Source organism: Palaemon carinicauda, chromosome 30 (genome assembly GCF_036898095.1).
Source record: "Palaemon carinicauda isolate YSFRI2023 chromosome 30, ASM3689809v2, whole genome shotgun sequence".
NCBI classification, from domain to species: Eukaryota; Metazoa; Arthropoda; class Malacostraca; order Decapoda; family Palaemonidae; genus Palaemon; species Palaemon carinicauda.
Genome location: NC_090754.1, coordinates 27,541,952 through 27,559,097, shown reverse-complemented (window position 1 = coordinate 27,559,097; position 17,146 = coordinate 27,541,952). Strand labels below are relative to the sequence as shown.

The window sequence follows — 17,146 nt, the reverse complement described above, 5'->3', positions numbered from 1 at the left end:
CGTATCAAAAGACCTAAGTAAATCTCGTAGATCCTTATTATCAGAAAGGTCTAGGTTCCTGTGTCGAAAAACCGTCGCCAACATACTCCTGTAACCTTTAATAGTTGATGACGAGAAGTTATGCTTAGTTTTAAGGTCCAAGAAAAAATCTGCTATTTGGGAAAGCGATGTACTGGAAGAGGAAATCGCGTTAGTTCTACACCATTCCCTGAACAACTCCCACTTGGACTGATACACCTTGATGGTTGAAGACCTTCTTGCCCTTGCAATTGCCTTGGCTGCCTTCTTCGAAAATCCTCTAGCTCTAGCGAGTTTTTCGATAGTCTGAAGGCAGTCAGACGTAGAGCTCGGAGGTTTTGATTATTTCGGGCCAAGTGAGGTTGTCTGAGAAGATCGGGTCTCATGGGAAGGCTTCTCGGGACATCCACCATCCATTCCAGTACCTCTGGAAACCAGCTCCTTGACGGCCAGAACGGAGCTATCAGTGTCATTCTGGTCTCCTCGTGTGAAACGAACTTCTGAATCACTTTGTAAAGGATCTTGAACGGAGGAAAGGCATAAACCTCCATGTGTGACCAGTTCATCAGAAAAGCGTCCATGTGAAAAGCTTCGGGATCTGGAACCGGAGAGCAGTAACACTCTAGTCGTTTGGTCTTCGCGGTGGCAAAGAGATCCACGAGAGGTCGACCCCATAACCGCCACAGACTCTTGCAGATGTCCGGGTGCAGAATCCATTCTGTGGAGAGAACCTGACCTTTCCTGCTGAGTCTGTCTGCGCTCACATTGTTGACTCCCTGGATGAACCGCGTCAAAAGAGTCACCTTCCTTTCCTCCGCCCAGATGAGGAGCAGTCTTGCAATCTCGAACAGAGGCCAAGAGTGGGTCCCGCCTTGTTTCGCAATATAGGCCAGAGCTGTCGTGCTGTCCGAATTGACTTGGACTACCTTGCCCCTGATCTGCTTTTCGAAGCCGATGAGAGCCAGATGAATAGCTAAAAGCTCTTTTTGATTGATGTGGAGAGAGGTTTGCTCCACCGTCCAAGTCCCCGAAAGTTCCTGCTTCTCTAGAGTGGCTCCCCATCCCGAGTTGGAGGCGTCGCAACACAACACGAGGTTTGGGTTCCTCTGAAGTAAAGACAAGCCTTCTTTCAGTCTGGGCTCGTTGTTCCACCATTGAAGATGAGACTTGATGGAAGTCGAGATGGGAATGCAATCCCTGTCGAGGCTGTCCCCTTTCTTCCAATGGCGGTTGAGATGAAACTGAAGAGGACGCAAGAACAACTTCCCCAGGGTCACGAACTTCTCTAACGACGAGAGAGTCCCCAGAAGGCTCATCCAATCTCTGACGGAGCAAAGATCTCTCTTCAGGAACGTTTGTACTTTTAGGAGGGCTGCTTGGATTCTCACCGACGACGGAAAAGCCCGAAAACTCCGACTGTGAATCTCCATCCCCAAATAAAGAATCTCCTGGGATGGAATGAGTTGTGATTTTTTCGAGCTCACCAGGAGACCCAGTTCTCTGGAGAGATCCAAAGTCATCTTGAGGTCCTTCAAACAACAATCGGCTGAGGAGGCTCTTATCAGCCAATCGTCCAGATACAGAGAGGCCCTGATTCCCCTCGAATGCAGCATGCTTGCCACGTTCAGCATGATCTTGGTGAACAATAGAGGAGCCGTGCAAAGTCCGAAACAAAGAGCCCTGAACTGGAAGACCTTGTTTCCGTCCATGAACCTCAGATAACGTCTGCAGCTGGGATGAATCGGAAGGTGGAAATAGGCATCCTGAAGATCTAAAGAGACCATCCAATCGTCCTTCCTCACAGCTGCCAGAACTGTTTTCTGAGTCTCCATGGTGAACGGCGAGTTTTGGACGTAACCATTGAGCACACTTACGTCCAGAACCGGTCTCCACCCCCCGGAACTCTTGGGTACTAGAAAAAGGCGGTTGTAAAACCCCGGAGACGTAACATCTTGCACTTCCTCTATTGCTCGTTTCTCTAATAAAAGAGACATCTGTAGAAGCATGGCTTGTTTCTTGGGACCCTCTCTGTATTTGGGCGAAAGATCCACTGGATCTGTGACTAAAGGAGGATTGGTCAGGAAGGGGATCTTGTAGCCTTCCTTTAACACCTGGACGGACCAGGGGTCCGCTCCATTCCTCTCCCAAGCCTCCCAAAAGTGAGTCAACCTGGCCCCCACTGCTGTCTGAAGGAGAGGGCAGTCAGACTTTACCTCGGCCGGACTTGCCCCCTCTGCCTCTAGGTTTCCTTCCTTCTGGTTTAAAAGAGCCTCTCCCAGAGGGCTTCCCACGAAAGGACTGAGGACGAAACCCAGAAGAAGATTCCTTAGGTTTTCGAGAGGAGAATGACGGAGGCAAAACTTTCCTAGTCGAATGAGTAACTAAGTCATGTGTGGCCTTCTGAGTGAGAGCAGTAGCCACCTCGCCCACTAATTCCTGAGGAAATAAAGAATTAGACAAAGGTGCGAAAAGAAGGCCTGTCTTCTGATAGGGAGACACTCCTGCGGAGAGGAAGGAGCACATCGTGGCCCTTTTCTTGAGAATTCCAGCTGTAAACAAGGCAGCAAGTTCGTTGGAGCCATCTCTCACACCTTTGTCCAAGCAGGACATCAAATGAACCAAACCACTAGTGTCCGTTTCCGTCATATCAGAGACCCTCTTACTCAAAGCCCCCAAAGCCCAGTCCAAAAAATTAAAAACTTCGAAGGCCCTGAAAAGACCTTTAAGCAAATGGTCGAACTCTGGAATGGACCACCAAATCTTCGTCTTCCTTAAGGCAAGACGACGAGAAGCATCTACCAAACTTGAAAAATCCCCTTGTGCAGAAGAAGGAAAACTCAAGCCCAACACTTCACCAGTCTCATACCACACACTAGATTTAGAGGCTAACCTAGCGGGAGGAAAGGCAAAGGCCGTCTTGCCAAAAGCTTTCTTGGAGTCCAACCAAGAACCCATTAACTTCAAGGCCCGCTTAGAAGATCGAGAAAGAACCATCTTGGTGTAAACTGGAACCTTAGTAGCTTTACCTAAGATGAATTCAGAAGGCGGAGAACGAGGGGCCACAGGGGTAAAAGAATCCGGGAAAATTCCAGTCAAAATAAGCATAAACTTGCGAAGGTCCACAGCATGCTGATAATGCTTCTCCTCCTCATTCTCAGAGACTTCCTCAATAGGATTATCCTCATCCGACTTTTCCTCTGGTTCGTCTTCTGGCAGTGCAGCAACAGCTGCAGCCTGAACCGAAGGAACAACGTCTGGATGGGACTGCCTGTCAAGGCCAACATCTGAGTCAATTTGGTGGGGAGAAGTAGAAGTAGATTGATGCGAAACACGGACATGTAGACGATCATCCTCAACCAACAACTGCTTAGACCGCTTAGAATTCAACTGTTGTTGAACAGAAGAACGCTTGAAATCAGAAGGTAACTGTTGAGGATCGCCGCGAGGTCGCGTAAAGTCCGAGGACTGTTGCTGCGAGCGATCAAAGGAGTCAGGATGTCGCCGCTGTAAACCAATGTTTTGACGCGCCGCGTCCAAAAGTTGTTGCCGCGGGCGATCCACTACTTCAAATTGTTGCCGCGTCTCGTCCACTTGTCGACGCCGACGCTCTTCCCCGCGACCAGAAAACGCAAACTGGTCAACCAAAACTCTCTGACGCGACTCATCAAAATCAACCTGGCGTTGAACACTGTGAATGGGAGACCGCCTAAGTGATAACTCGTCAAGGCCATATACCATCGAACGTTTGTGCGATAACTGGTCTGACATCGAACGCCCAGACACAACGCCAACACCTGGTTGATAAGAATCCATCAACGACGAGAGTTGTTCCTTCATAGACAAAAGCGCAGTCCATTTCGGATCAACAGAACTCCTAGAAGGAAGATTCGCACTAATGTCACCACGCATTTCAGGGGAAGAAAGCCAATCCGATGGAAGAGGAGGTGCATGAATAGTTACAAGGTCCGAATCGGAAGGAATCATATCCGCACGAACACGGTGATCCGAACGTTTGGCCGGAGTGCAAGCGCTGGGAGAACGGAAACGTTCCGGTGAACCCCACGAACTACATCCTGGCCGCACAGGCGATTCCCGACGCTGTGAATCAACATGGGAGCGTTTAAGCGGTCTCGACGCTCGCCGCCAGATCTCACTCCCCGACCCTTCATCGGAAGACGGGGATAACGTATGAACCTCCCCTTTCCTACGATGAGGGTGAACGACCTGAGCCACGGCAACAGGAACGTTCGAGGGGACGTCTGCACGATTGATGATGCTTCTCGTTCCCTTAAGCCGTTCGACATTACTTCTCCCATGGGTTCGAGAGCTCGAAAGAGGTCTAAGGCTAGGTGAACGACAAGATCGTGCCGACGCACCCTCCGCAACACTAAACACATTATCAACACTTGTCACAACACCGAGAGAGTCACGATTCTTCGGTACCACATCAGACACTCGAGTCGACGCACCTATGAAACACTTTCCACAGTTCCGATAGGATCACGGTTTTTCAATACCTTTAACTCTGAAAAGATAGTATTTCTATCGGCTGCTAAGGACTCAACTTTCTCACCAAGAGACAAAATAGCAGTAAACATGTCCTTCATAGTAGGTTCCTGATCTACCACCACAGGGGAAGGAACAGGATTAGGAACAGGTAAATTAGGTAAGGTTCTATCCACAGATCGGGAAGAACTACGCCTAAGTCTATCTCTCTCTAATCTCCTAACATAACGATCGTAAGTACCAAAATCATCATTAGTTAAGGAAAGACACTCATTACACCTATCATCTAATGAACAAAATTTACCCCTACATTTTACACAAATAGAATGAGGATCAATAGATCCATTAGGAAGTCGTGTACGACAACCCTCACTAACACACCTACGCTGAGCAGGGGAGGAGTCGGCCATTTTAAAGTTAACGTGAGAGACCGACAAGCAAAAAGTAAGGGAAAAAACAATAAAGAAAATCTCAAACAAAAAGATTTCAAGATAAGAACCAAGGAAAATTAATCAACGATAGCTTAAACTCAAAAAAGAACGTTGTACATCACCAAACAACTTCCCAAGAGAGTAAAAACACGAGAGCGAACTTCTGTATGTCAGTCAGCTATGATGGCAGAGAGAAGAACTGAAGTTGGTGTGTAGTTCCACCTGTTCTACCGCTAGGGTGCGGTTGGTACACCTGGCGTATCTTCGATAGCGCGAGATTTGAATTTTCTGCCCTGGCGTCAGGGACTTCAGCTCTTTTATATAACCAGCGGGTAAGTTTTATATTTAAAAAGGGTTGTACTCAACCCGGAACACTGTGTGTAGTAGACCTGGCAAGTAATGGGTTTGAAGATGTTGCAACCTGAAGACTATTTATAATTGTGAGGTTGTCTGGCTACATCACACTCCCCCTTGTAAGAAGTGAGGGGAAAGGACTCCAGTGCTTGGACATGGAAAAGCTACTAGCAGACAAGTTTGAACTTACCTGACTGAAATAAGAGGGGAGAGAAGGAGAAGAAATGGCCTGTCATACTTCACTTTCATCCCTGTCTTATACGCAACCTCAGCCCTCAACTAGTAGTTACTAGTCCTGAGAGAGAAGCCAAGGTAGCTTAAATTACCTACTCAGCAACTACAAAGGGTCCTCGAGTAAAAGTGTTAAGGGACCTTAGATCAAATCCTGCAGGTAGTGGGCAGTGAAGGTCGCCCGACGCTTCCACATCCCTGCTTGGAGAACCTGCATCAGAGAATTTTCTGAATGCCATTGAAATGCTGATGACCTCTCACAATGTGAGCCCTAACTAGAGTGTCTTCTGCAGAAGATGAAGAAAGCGTTCTAGAGATCACTTCCCTCAGTCACAACAGGACCATATTCCCAGAGATGACCTTGGTTCTTCCTGTAATCAAAAAGATGCTACCGCCAAGGTCTTACAGCCCTTGAGAGTTCCAGATAGCATTTCAGAGCTCTCACAGAACACGTAAAAGCTGGTCAGGAGGCATCAGTTACATCCCTAAGACTTATAACTTTGAACAATAGAAACCTGGAATCGGGTACGGAAGGGTTCCGAGTTTGTGATAAAATCTAGAACGAAGGAGAGAGACACCTGTCTCTACCCCCTTGAATGGGTTATGTTGAAAGAAAGCCCATGCAGTTCCTTAACAAATTCAGTCAATGCTAAAGTAAGTAGGAAAACAGTCTTCAGGGCCATAGCTCACCTCAACAGTTTGTGAGGCATGTCTGCTCAAAACTCCTAATCTTATTATTATTATTACTAGCTAAGCTACAAACCTAGCTGGAAATGCAGGATGCTATAAACCTGAGGGCTTCAACAGGGAAAAAATAGTTCAGTGAGTGAAGGAAATAAAGCTACAAGACAAAGTAATAAACAATCAAAATAAAAATATTACAAGATGCTTCCTCCGAAGAAATATCTACTGTACAATTTCTTTAGGACCACCATTCTAGTCTTTAGCTCCCTTGGAACCAACCAAAGAGCTAGCAAAATAAGACATCATTTGACACGAGGACAGCCGAGAGTGGCCACCGAAATGGACTAGGAAGATAGACGAAAACTTACCCCCCACCTGGTTGGTGTGAGTACTAAGTCCATGGAGGGACAGTTCCCTGCTACCAGTAGGGACAGTTCCCTGCTACCAGTATGTCAGTAGCATGTCACATCGCCAAAACGTCGTTCAATCTCCACCATCTTTCGCTTTACAACTTCTATGGGGACATCTCCAAAGTCATTCAACTCCATGATGAGGGCTAAAACCTTAAGGAAGGCTCAGGATTCTCAGTTTCCACCAGGAAGCTGACCTGCGTTGGGAGGAAGAGAACCTTCCCTTGCCCAAGAATCCTCTCCTCTCCCACGGAGAGAGGACTTGACAGGAACCAGAGTGGATTCCTCCTTCCCTTTCCGGTATCCTTTTTCTGAATCGAGGATAGAGCCAAGTTGGTACTCTGCCGAGGGAGACAGAATTGGGGATTACTGCTTAATTATAAAGCCTTGTTGCTTTGTGCTTCTTACCCTTTGAGGTCAAGGGGGGAATGTGTCGTAACTTCCCTCTGAGGTCAAGGGGGACTGTGTCCTGACTTCCCTCTGAGGTCAAGGTGGGGACTGTGTCCTGACTTCCCTCTGAGGTCAAAGGGGGACTGTGTCCTGACTTCCCCTTGAGGTCAAAGGGGGACTGTGTCCTGACTTCCCCTTGAGGTCAAAGGGGGACTGTGTCCTGACTTCCCCTTGAGGTCAAAGGGAGACTGTGTCCTGACTTCCCCCTGAGGTCAAAGGGGGACTGTGTCCTGGCTTCCTTCTGAGGTCAAGGGGGGATTGTGTCCTGACTTCCTTCTGAGGTCAAGGGGGGGACTGTGTCCTGGCTTCCCTCTGAGGTCAAGGGGGGGACTGTGTCCTGGCTTCCCTCTGAGGTCAAGGGGGGGACTGTGTCCTGGCTTCCCTCTGAGGTCAAGGGGGGGACTGTGTCCTGGCTTCCCTCTGAGGTCAAGGGGGGGGGACTGTGTCCTGGTTTCCCTCTGAGGTCAAGGGGGGACTGTGTCCTGGCTTCCCTCTGAGGTCAAGGGGGGACTGTGTCCTGGCTTCCCTCTGAGGTCAAGGGGGGGACTGTGTCCTGGCTTCCCTCTGAGGTCATGGGGGGGACTGTGTCCTGGCTTCCCTCTGAGGTCAAGGGGGGACTGTGTCCTGGCTTCCCTCTGAGGACAAGGGGGGACTGTGTCCTGGCTTCCCTCTGAGGTCAAGGGGGGACTGTGTCCTGGCTTCCCTCTGAGGTCAAGGGGGGACTGTGTCCTGGCTTCCCTCTGAGGTCAAGGGGGGACTGTGTCCTGGCTTCCCTCTGAGGTCAAGGGGGGACTGTCCTGGCTTCCCTCTGAGGTCAAGGGGGAACTGTGTCCTGGCTTCTCTCCGAGGTCATGGGGTGACTATATCCTGGACTCCCTCTGAGGTCACGAGGGACTATGTCCTGGACTCCCCTCTGAGGTCACGGGGGACTATGTCCTGGACTCCCCTCTGAGGTCACGGGGGACTAAGTCCTGGCTTCCAAAGGGCATGAAGGAAAGCAAGACACTGAACGATCAGAGCAACTGCTCTCAGAATTTCTCATTGGATTAAAAAGGGCTATGATGGAAAGTTCTTCTGCAAGAGGAAAAAACACTGCTCAAGAGAGTTTTAAGAGGTCATTCTGGGTGTCACCACGCCGATGTTTAGGAGGGTCCCACAATGAATTGTACTCTCTATGCCTAGAAGGATCACTATAAGGCAGACCAGTCTAGTACCGATGACATGTCATGTGGCTGAGACTAGTCTAGGCTCATTGGACAATCTTTAAAAATGTGATAATGCTGTGACTTTTGGTGATCAGACGAGACTTGGTTACAGAGAAATAATTTATAAAAGACAGGTCCAAAGCTCTCTAACCCCACTGTTGTGCAGAACTATCATGGTGGGTCTTCCCACATGAAGACTTATCTACTGGAAACCAATCACTAAAAGAGTAATCCTCGAGAGATCTACAATTAGTCTGTCTAGCCTATCGAGAACAGAGCGAGATGAACTTTCACCTTTGGGGATCATGACATCGAAGATTTACTAACCAATCCATATGCCAGCAATTGTACATGTGTTGGCAATCATGACCATGGACACAATCATGAGAATGGAGACAATCGTGTACTAGCCGAGGACCTAGTGTTTGCTGAAGATCTTGTCCTTTCAGCTAATCATGCCACTGTAGGGCACACTATGGTGATCATACTCGTAAGGACGATTGTGACATGGTGAACACGTACCAGGTGATGCATGACAAGGTGATTTCATGTGCAGAAAAGCACAATGAGAGGACAATCATGACTTAGGTGGTTATCATAAAGGTGATTGTCCTCAGGAAAGAGCTCACGAGTGAAGAGAATCACGTTGGTCACGTGGTTGATAAAAGGTCTATCGACAAATGGAACAACAAAACCAAACCTGCTCTAAAATACACCCTTCTCATTATCTAAATTAGGTGATAAATGTATCGTCAACCTCAATGCCAGGCCCTTTGATTGGATGTTGGTTCTTAAACCAATCGTCCACTACCTCGAAATAGAAGATCGCTTAGTCACCAAAAAATTAAAAGAAAAACCAAGATTGTAAACTACAGTCCAGTGGTCTCAGTTGTCAAAGAAAATGATTAACAAAGAAAAATTTCCCAAGGCTCAAAAGTGTTTTTTCTTTTTTTCAAGAATGCTCCTTTATAATCACCAGCTGAGTAAGAATACCAGTGATATTTCTTGATCTTCAGGACACAAGTTTTAAGATGACACCCCAAAAAGTGCCTTTCTTTCTTTGACAGGCAAAAGTTTCCACAGTTTGGGGCACTTAAAATTAGGCTCAGCATTGTGTCTACACAATACTTTACCAAGTATTATTATAGTTTAAGCCTGCAACTGATATTTTCTTTTACCTCATTATCACATCTTCTAAAGAGGATTATGAAAAACGTACCCTTATCTATATGAAATGAACGATTACTGTACGTAGGCATTTACAAATTAATGTTGTTATCCCTACAGATTTTTTCAGAGTCCCTAGGACATCTTAAGAGTGCTTATGCAAGCATTACTCCCGTTGTGAGTTTTAGTTTATGCATTGCAGGTAAAAATGCCTGAACATCCTTTTCTCTGATGCATTGTGGGTAAAATGACTGATCATCTTTCTCTTTTAAATTCTTTTTGTACTGAATTATGAGTATGGTAAAAAATCTAAAACTTCGTTGGCTTCTTTTGTTTCAAGATTATCCAATTACTATATCTACAATTTTAAAATTTAGTCTTGCTTCCAAGAAACTATTGACTGTAATGTCTTTTGTAAAGCAGACATGCGGTATTTTCAAGCACTGTATACAGTACTTATTTTGATGTTATCAAACAGTTTCATGGGTATCAAAGTGGAATTTCTGAGGGAGTTTATTGATTTGTTTGTAATCATTTGGTACTTCCTCTAGGTGTGAAGTGTCCTAGTCTTATGTTTTTGGGATAGTCCAGTAAATCTAGCCCAAAATAGGGGGTGACCCAGGACAAATTGCCAGAAAAACGAAACCACTTTCATATGTTTAAGTTAGACCTGCCACATGATATATCAAAAATGTAGAAAAATATATTTGGTGGAACATGGTAAAATATGCAAATTAAGGTAGCCATTACTAAAATTTCTGTTTTTGCCTATACTGACAAAAGTAATAGAGCTAGACTTATGAAAATGATATCCATACCCATGTTTTCATGGTCAAGGAATCATATGAGACCAATCTTAGGGATTTGTGATGATTACATCATAATGAATTCAATATGGTTGCCGTGGTAAGCACGAAAAAACTGAAAATCGCAGTAACTTTTACAGAATCCCACCAAAGACAGCAAACTTGGTGTCTATGTGAATGATTATTGAGCTTTCACATGTAGTAGTTATGAGGACTCTCCACAAAATGATGATTAAAAACCAGGACAGATGTTATAAGTCCAAACTGGAGAGTGGTACTAGGTGTTCCGGATGAGAGTAAATGTAACCCTGCCTAATGCACGACACCCGCCTCTGTCATATAGAAGAAATGCCTAAACTGTTTAACCATCATGTTTATTCAGAAGGTCGGGTTAAAAAACCAAGCTTTCATTCTAATATACCAAACTTTGCTTTGTTTTTTAACCCGACCTTCTGAATAAACATGATGGTTAAACGGTTTAGAGGCGGGTGTCGTGCATGAGGCAGGGAATTTTAGTTGATGAACTTCTAGAAGGACAAATGGTACCATCTGAGATAAGTTCATCACCAGCATTCCATTCTGTCAAGGAAAGATTACTAAATGCACTAAATGCAGTAGAACATAAAACAGGGAAACTGTGGGTTATGTATATGAAATTGATTGACATTGTTCGGAACTTCCTGAGGTCCGAACGAACAGGTGACTGGAAGTTGCATCTTGCAACCTTGCAAAATATGTTGCCTTATTTTGCTGCCTCTGGACATAACTTGTACACAAAGTCGGTGTACCTATATCTGCAGAAAATGTGGAAGCTGGAGGATTCCAATCCAGATATCTACTCCAACTTCATGGACGGTTTGCACGTCGTGCGAAGGTCGGATCGTTATTGGGCAGGACTGTCCCCAGATTTGGTTATAGAACAAGTTCTCATGAGAAGCCTTAAAACAACGGGTGGTTTGACGAGAGGACGGGGTATGACAGAAACACAGCGACTGGTATGGTGTCTGTCCAGACCTATTTGCGCAGAGGTCAATGATGCCATGCAGCAACTGACTTCAGTTAAGTATGCAACAAGTGAGCAGCATAAAGATCTGTCAAAGGCACGTCAGGCAAAGGACATAGCCGATACCAACAAACTCGTTTCAATACTGGCAGAAAGGAATCCATTTGAAGAAAGTATGTCATTGCAAAATATTGTGACAGGGGTAGCTACTAGAGAGGACGTTAATGTAGAGTTAGCCAAGGAAGTTGGACAGAAAATTCTTGAGGATATGACAGGAAATATTGTTAATCAATATGTATTTCGGAAACGAAATCAGGTTATAACACCAGAATCAAAGTCAACTATCAAAATTGATGGGGAGAAAGTGAACATCGATCCCCAGCTACTGTTTCAGAGACTGGTGATCGCCGGAACACAGGCTACAGATCTGCTGGATGCCTTTCAGTATGAACTATGCTCTTATCCACCAGCTCTGTTTGAGACCAGGCACGTTCAGCTTAAAGCCAACAAACCAGCCCTTGCAAAAGCTATTTGGGATTTGATCCCACAGGATGATCGTCCGGACAAACCTTCCAATTGCCAATATGTACTCGATGGTGGTGCCCTACTTCACAGGATTCCATGGCAAATTGGAGACACCTATAAGTCGATCCTTCAAAGGTACACGTCATATGTGAAGAAACGTTATGGAAAGGCAGTCATCGTTTTTGATGGTTACACCAGTGGGCCATCAACGAAAGATAGTACCCATCAAAGACGCCTAGGAACGCGCCAAGGAAGAGCAGTCAATTTTCAAACTCAGATGTCGCTCAAGATCAAAAAAGAGGAATTCCTATCAAATGATGAAAACAAGCAACGTTTCATTAATTTGCTTGGTGATTCCCTTGAAGCTGCTGGTTGTGAAGTTCACCACGCAAAAGATGATGCTGATCTACTTATTGTCCAGACCGCAATAAAGGTTGTGTCGCAGTGTAATGTTATTCTCGTTGGAGATGATACAGATCTTCTTGTCCTTCTATGTTATCATACTAAGAATGTGAAGTATAATATGTTCTGGAGGCCGGAGCCTAAAAAGGGAAAAAAGGAGCAACTTCTGAACATTGGACATGTATGTCAGAAACTTGGAGATGATCTTTGCAATAGCATTCTTTTTGTCCATGCGTTCCTTGGCTGTGATACAACTTCACGTGTCTTTGGTTATGGAAAGGGTGTGGCACTGAAGTTGGCACAGGACAGTGAATACTTTTGTGACCTTGCTAAGGTGTTTGGCAACTATGATTCCAGCGAGGATGAAATAATTCAGGCAGGGGAGAAAGCTATGCTTTGTGTGTACAAGGCAAAACCAGATGGCAATCTGGATTCACTGAGACACCACAGGTTTCAAGAATTAGTTGCCACTAGCAAAAAAGTTATTCACCCCAAATCATTGCCACCAACTTCAGGGGCAGTAAAGTACCACAGTTTCCGTGTTTTCCACCAAGTTCAGGCGTGGAAGGGTAACAGCCTGAATGCTGAAAATTGGGGGTGGAAGATCATCGAAGGAAAAATGTTCCCCCTTATGACTGATTTGGACGTTGCTCCAAAATCACTATTGGAAGTGGTAAGATGCAAATGCAAGACAGGGTGCGGAAAACGTTGTGGGTGCAGACGACTGGGTCTTGACTGTACACCAGCCTGCAGTGAATGCAGGGGGATCTGTGAGAACATGAACTTCGAGAACACTGACGAGACTTCAGATGATGATCGTGATATCTTGGGCATGTGAACCTACATTTAAGGAGAATTAACTGGCATGCCTTGGTTTCAATTTCAACAAACTGACACCTGCATTATAGATAAATAGACTCATTTACCATGAAAACCTATAAATAGACACCAAGATTGTTGTCTTCGGTAGGATACTGTCGAAGTTATTGCGATTTTCAGTTTTTGCGTACCAACCATGGCAGCCATATTGAATTCATTATGATGTAATCATGACAGCTCCCTGAAATTAGTCTCAAATGATTCTTCGACCATGAAAACATGGGTATAGACACCATTTTCATAATTCTAGCTCTATTACTTTTGGCAATATAATCAAAAACAGATATTTCGACAATGGCTACCTTGAATTGCATATTTCACCATGTTCCACCAAATATATATTTCTACATTTTTGATATTTCTTTTAGCATGATAATTAAAAGTCATTGCAAGTAATTTCATTTTTCTGGCAATTTGTCCTAGGTCAAATGGTAGATTTACTGGACTAGGAAGACAGGCATCAGTGGCATCGTTGCACTAGTGTTGGAGCCATCATTTTGTTATTAAAGGAGCTGCGAATATCTCCTAATGTAGATTGGAGGAGATTTGTTTGGAAGTGACAGACTACACTTTCAATAATCATCTGCAACTAATGAATTCTATTAAGGTAAGTGAAGTTGCTAACCAAAATAAGCAAAGCAATTATAATTTCTCTATTAGGAAGTTTTACGGCATTGTAAGTGAGGTTTCGGATAGGAGGGGGGCCACAGGGAGTTGCAAGAGGACTCAGTGAGGAGGGCCTAGCTCCCTAGATTAGGTTAAGTGGGTGTTACTAGGTTAGACGCTTTCCCTATTTTACTTGTGTGGTCCCCCCACCAAAAGTTTAGCATCATTGTATGAAAAGTTAGGGAAGGTAGTGGGGTGTCACTTTAAGGCAAAATTGTTTGTTTGCAACAAACGTTATGCTACATAAGAAAATTAGTGTACTCCAATACTAAATAACATTAAATATTTAAGATAGAAATACACAGATTCAACCAAGTAAAATTATAGAATGGTGAAATAAACGGTTTGTAGAAAATAAGACTGATTTTTAAAGTATTATGTGGTGTCTGGAACATTTTTTATAATGATTCCTGGTGGAAATCCATAGTTTTTGAGTTACTGTAAGTCGACAACCATAACAAAAGCTATAGCGTTGCACTATGTATCGTTATCAATTATGTTCGAAACACCTTAAAATACAGTGAACTTGTCTAATTGTGTTATTTTAATTAACATTCATGAAATTTGTTTCCGCCAGTCAACGTAATGAAAAAAGTTACCATAATCAAAACCGATTAACAATAATGAAGTCAAAACACTGGAGCTTTTGTTTGCAATGTCTTCCAGATGCATAGAAAAAGGAGTTTTCCATCCCATTTTTTAGGGAGTCAAAGTTATTTGGCATTAATTATCACTTATACAAACTTAAAAAAGGGATGATACACACTTATACGGGCGAGTTGTAGCTTTGCACTCGAGCTAGCCTCTGTCTGAACGTGGACTTGGCTTCCATTTCCAATGATGCGACTAAATATATCAAACACGTTTCTACCCTTCCCTTTTATTAACAAGATCAACAAAATAATAGCTATGATTATATTGGGCACTTTTTCTGTTCAAAGTACTGTAGTAACTTATGACAGAAGCACAACCTACCAGTGTTTTTCCGATCAACCAGGAGGAAGTAAGTTCGTATGATGTGCTATGAGAAAAGAAGCAAACCGGCTATTTAAAATCTGTAACTTCGTTAACAGAGGTTTCTGCGTTTGTATATGGTATTCAAAATAGTGTATTTGCAAATAACTACTCAGTTATGCAAGTAGTAATGTCCTAATATTCCACCATTCTATAATTGAACCGTCAATCCTTTCCACCCATTTCCCTTTCCAAACTACAACCTGCTGGTTCAGCAATGGTAAAATTAGTTTCAATCAAACTGATGTCCATCATGGAAATGTACGTTTTCAATAAATTTGACCTTATTTTCTCCTTTAAATGATCAGATTTAGATAAAGACCACCCTTAATTACTACAATAATGGGGTTCCACAGTGAAAAATCAGGGTTTTAGAGTGGGAGAATAGATAAAATGGGTAAAATAGGAGCAGCTGTCCAAGCTAAATAGTCATGAAACAGTCAAGGTACTGGATGTTTTATTTGCCATGCTTTTATATGCCTAGAAAGTGTGATTTTCCATCCAAATTTTGATGGAGTAGAGTCGTTCATAGCAGTCTGCATCATATTACAAATAATGCGTTACTTAATTGAGCAGTGAACACGAGTCATTTCTAACGTGAAAAAAAAAAGCTTTTCCTACAGTAGATAGTGCGCTTTCATTGAATTTGACCTTTATTTCCACTGTAAATAAGCCGTTTTACTGTAATGGACCCCCCACACTTCCCGACGGACACAAGTGGGAACCTGGGACTTAGGGTGCGAAAAAGACAAAACGTGATCATTTAACACTTTCAAGATAGGTAAAAGGCCACAGAACCCAACAAACCCACCTAACCTAACCTAACCTAGTAGTACCCAGGTCACAGACATCATTAGGTGGCAAGTTCCCTAGACCCCCTTTCCCGTCACAAACTAAAAGTAAATCAGACATAAATCCTTACATTATGATGAAGTAAATCCCAAATAAATCCTTACCAGAATCGCACTTGGGACACTACCCTTTGAGGGATAACGCAATGAGCTTTCAAGAAAATTACTACACTAGGATTACCGTGATAATCACTGTGTATCTATTATACTTATAAAATAAAACTTTCATAGCATTAACTGACAAAATTATTAGAGTACATCACAAGTTAGGCCTACCTACTGGTGTAGTTATCTAAATTAATATTTAATGAATTGCTGCCCATACTCTCTGTTTCAATATTCCAGGAGTAAATATGTCACCTGTATGGTGTCGTACTGTCATGCGCAGAAACAAGGAGAATCAAGTAACAAACGTTGTAACCAAAGACTATATACTATATAGTCTTTGGTTGTAACCAACGACCAGGGAGTTACCAAACTGACCTACAGATGGAGCCGCAATAAGCCCATAACAACGTTTCCCCTGTGACTGTCACCAAAGACATCCTTTACTGCCTTTCACCAAAGACTATATACTGAAGGAAGAAAGGAAGGCTGAGCCTAATAGCACCCAAAATGAGTGTGCTTTGAAAAGATGCCAGATACTCCCATCCGAAATGAATGACTCCATCTATTGAGCGAGCGGCCAAACATTCAGAGTGGTAATGCTTACGGGAATATAGGATGGAATTCGATTGTAAATTTTGCGACATATTTGTTCATAATTTACATTACTGTAATACGTCAGTATATTGTATTCTTAGATTTTAGATAACTAAATTGCAAGTTTGCAAATATGTACATATATAGATTAAGAATACATTTCCTTGAGTTTCTAAGACTAGGCTATTTTCCAGAAACTTAATAGCTATATATCTTATAATTCGGTCAAATTTCTTGCAAATTTAAGTATTGTATTTAACAATCATTTTAAAATGTTCTCTACAATATCAGTCTCGAATAGAGTAAAACATACTGTATATCTGATTTGTTTAACTTAGCCACAAGTGCATATGTGTAGGCATACATTTAATCACAGTTAGTAGGCCACTGTAGGATGGAGATATAAGGTGTATACAAACACAATTGTAATTTTCTTTTTATTGAAACAGAAAGGTATAATACACTCATATATACTCTTTAGTAATATAAACTAATAAATGTATAAATATACAAACAAAGGAACAAAATGGCTCACTAGATTGTATCACACATAGTAAATAATCAAAAGGGGGTTGAAAATAGAAATAATGCAAGATAGATCACATGCAAGTGGTCTTTAATAAATTATAAATAAAGTAGAAAAAAATAACTCGGTAAATAATATTCCACATATAAAAACAGTAGAAAAAAATAACATACATGCAAACCAAAATTGCAGTATGAATTACATGCAAATAAACTCTAATATAATTATGAATATGAGAGAACATAATACTTAAAAAAAAAAGTTTTCTTCAAAAATTAAATACATAGTGCAAACATAAAACAGAACAATTATGCAA

The 17,146-nt window shown here is 43.0% G+C and overlaps 1 long non-coding RNA gene across 4 annotated transcripts in view; it reads right to left on the bottom strand.

Annotated features, from left to right (window-relative positions):
* Nucleotides 1–16,159, bottom strand: part of LOC137622943 (uncharacterized) — a 101,997-nt gene extending 85,838 nt beyond the window's left edge. The window contains exon 1 of one of the 4 annotated variants that reach the window (XR_011040529.1): nt 16,086–16,159. This is a non-coding gene — a long non-coding RNA (uncharacterized lncRNA). Of the gene's footprint in view, nt 1–15,878; nt 16,031–16,085 lie in introns of those variants that run through there. The other 3 variants (XR_011040530.1, XR_011040527.1, XR_011040531.1) reach the window with 3 other exon arrangements.
* Between the last annotated feature and the right edge of the window lie 987 nt (nt 16,160–17,146).